The following is a 3,211-nucleotide window of genomic DNA, read 5'->3' as shown; positions in this document are numbered from 1 at the left end:
CTCTGCATTCTCTACAGCGAACCATCCCAGCTCTGCATTCTCTACAGTGAACCATCCCAGCTCTGCATTCTCTACAGCGGAGCTCTTCAGGTCGGGCCTGCTGGAATAAACCTGTTCCATAACTTCCTCACCATCGTGAGTTAATTTTGGACCAGTCTGGGGTAGCAAGGAAGCAGGGTTAAGGACATTACAGGGCATCAGATCCACAGACGGGTTGTCTAGAAGCATGGCTTGGACTTGGAGGGTTCGACCAGGGGATAACCAATCTGCCCCCCTTTCCTTTAAGAGGCGTTGGAAGTGGTGCGGGGTCCAGATGGTCAGGAGCTGCCCACGGGTTAATTTGTCAGCCTCTGTGAGGAGCTGAGAAGTAGCCGCAAAGCCCCCGTAAGCATGGGAGCCATCCTTTAGTGGTTTGGTCCATCTGCTTAGAAAAAATAAGCTACCACCTGGGTCCGAGGTCCCCGTTTTTTGTGAAGCTCCCCTGGGGCAGTTTCTCCTCTCTCAAGTACATATAGATGGGTGAGGCAGCTCAGGTCGGGTGAAGCTAATGCGGGGGCTCCCATGAGATGGCTTTTCAGTTCCAGGAATGCCTGGTCACAGCTGGGGGTCCGCTCAAAAGGGTCAAGGTCCTTCCCTTTTAATTGTTCATACAAGGGCTTAGCAATTAAGCCAAAGTTGGGAATCCACGTGCAGCAGAACCCAGCCATCCCCAGGAAATGCTGGAGCTGTTTTCTCGTACTAGGAGGTGCTGTTGCAGGAAGCAGAGTCGGGCATGAGAGGATGGTCACATCCCAGGTCTCAGGCGAGTCCCTGGGATGGGCTGCCAAGTGTGGGTTCTTGGCTTCACTCAGGAAAGAATTCAAGAGCTGAGACAGGAGATAGATGGGCTCCAGCCTAGACATTTACAATGGCCTCCTGTTCACACGTCCTGGGGTGAGAAGAGATGGGCTCCAGCCCGGACATTCACTACCAGCCCCCTATTCACATTTCCTGAGGCAAGAGACAAATGGGCTCAGGGCTGCGTATTTATAACTGGACTCCTGTCTACATTTCGAGATCTGCACTTCGATATAAGAAACAACAGGAATAGGGTAGATAACTGGACATTGGACACTTTTATGGCCGGGACAGAGAGGGGATAAACCCTGTTAAAAGGTCAAGAGTTCATACATTTCCCATCCTCATGGCAAGGGAGACACTACACATGCACAAAAGGCTTCCCAGGGTCAAAAAGGCAGAGGAAGCCAGACCACAGTGAGTCTTACTATCTTCCTCCCAGAAGCCTTTGGGATAAAATCTATCTTGCCTGAGGGATGCATGCGCACACAGGGGAGGGTCCTGAGACAGATTACCCATGGGGTCAAAACAATACAATTGGCCAGGAAGAAGACAAAGACATGGAAGACTGCCCCCTTATGAAGGATTTAAACTTCCCAGTGGTGCTGTCACGACTCTTTCGCTGAGTTTGCCTGTGTGTCTTTCCACATGTACTCTGCTTTTCTAATAAACACTTATATTTTCTTCTATACCTTCTGTCTCCTTATCAGAGTCCTCCTTTCAAGGTAGACAAAGGACTGGGGGCTTAGGTTCTAGCCTCTGACCCCGTGGGCCAGCATTTAAGATCCTGGTTTCCAGCCAGGTGACCTGGGTTTGATTCCCCGTCAGGGAACTAAGGTCTTGCTTCCAGTCGCTGCTTACTGCAAGCTAACGCACACTGCTGCATGCATCTGAAATCAGAGTGAGCCATAATAAAGTGAAAGCAGGTTTATTCAAGGAGATACACGCTCCATAGACAGAGTGTGGGCCATCTCAGAAGGTGAGAGGCGTCAGGGTATGGGGTGGTCAGTTTTTATAAGAGTGGGTAATTTCATAGGCTAATGAGTGGGAGGGTTTTTCCAACTCTTTGGGGGAAGGGGGTGGGGATTTCCAGGAATTGGGCACTGCCCACTCTTTGGCCTTTTATGGTCATCATTGGAACGATGGTCATGGCACCTGTGGGTGTGTCATTTAGCGTGCTGATGTGTTACAATGAGCGTATACTGAGGCTCAAGGTCTAGTGGAAGTCAGTTGTCCACTATCTTGGACCTAGTTAGTTCTAACCAGTTCATGTCGTGTCCTCAACAGCTATGTCACTCTTTTAAAGGCTGTGCCCTGCTCCCTTCCTGTCTTAGTGCCATCCAGCAAATCACTTCTTTCCTCCTCTTAGATAGTGCCCTGTGCCCCTTTCCTACTATAAATCCTAAGTATTTTACCTGCTGGAGGGAGATCCGGGCTTTTTCCTTTGAAACTTCATATCTTCTCTCAGCCAGATGATTTAAGGTGTTAACGGTGTTATGGTCAGAAAGCTCTTTGGTGGGGTGGTCATCAGAATGTCATCCACATATTGAAGTATGGTTCCCTGTTCTAGCTCAAGGTCACCAAGATCCTCAGCTAAAACCTTTCCAAAAAGGGTGGGGGAGTTTTTCAATCCCTGTGGCAGAACCTCCAGTACAATTATTTTCTTACGCTGTTGGGATCCTGCCATTCAAATGCAAAAATGTATTGAGATTCTGAGGCTAGGGGTACCCAAAACAAGGCTAAATCTAACACTGAGTACCAGATCCTCTCAGTTTATGGTGGAAAGCAAGGTGTAAGGGTCAGGCACCATTGGGTGAATCTCCTCAGTAGCTTCATTTACAGCCCGAGGTCCTGAACTAGCAGGTATGTCCCATTTGGTTTTTGTACCAGCAGAATAAGGGTGTTGCAAGGGGACTGGCAGGGTCTAAGGAGCCCTTGCTTGAGTAGGTTTTCGATTATAGGCTTAATGCCTGCTAGGGCTTCCCTGCTTGAGGGGCATTGCTTTTTATATAGGGGATTGTAGCCAGGTTGCAGCTTGACTATGACCAGTGGTGCCCTCCTGGCTCTGCCCACGGGGCCCATACTAAGGGATTAACGCCCTCAAGGTTCATTGGGACATTATTCTCTGGAGAGGGCGGTAGCACTAGGATTGCAGAATGGAAGGGAGTCTTACGTATTTCAGTGGTAAGGTTTTTGTCTCTGAGATAAATTGTATCTCCCAATTCCTACTAGGGGAAATGGGCATTCTGAGAGAGAGTGAGATAAGAAAGAGTGAGGTAACATTCTCCCTTCCAAATTGCACCCAAGGGACTCTAAATAAAGTCATGCTCCTGGGGCTTCCCTTCCACTCCCATTATCCTAAATTTATCTTCAG

This window comes from Monodon monoceros, unplaced genomic scaffold, assembly GCF_005190385.1.
Source record: "Monodon monoceros isolate NGI ecotype Baffin Bay Population unplaced genomic scaffold, NGI_Narwhal_1 Super_Scaffold_21, whole genome shotgun sequence".
Taxonomy (NCBI): domain Eukaryota; kingdom Metazoa; phylum Chordata; class Mammalia; order Artiodactyla; family Monodontidae; genus Monodon; species Monodon monoceros.
This window is presented reverse-complemented; position numbering follows the sequence as displayed.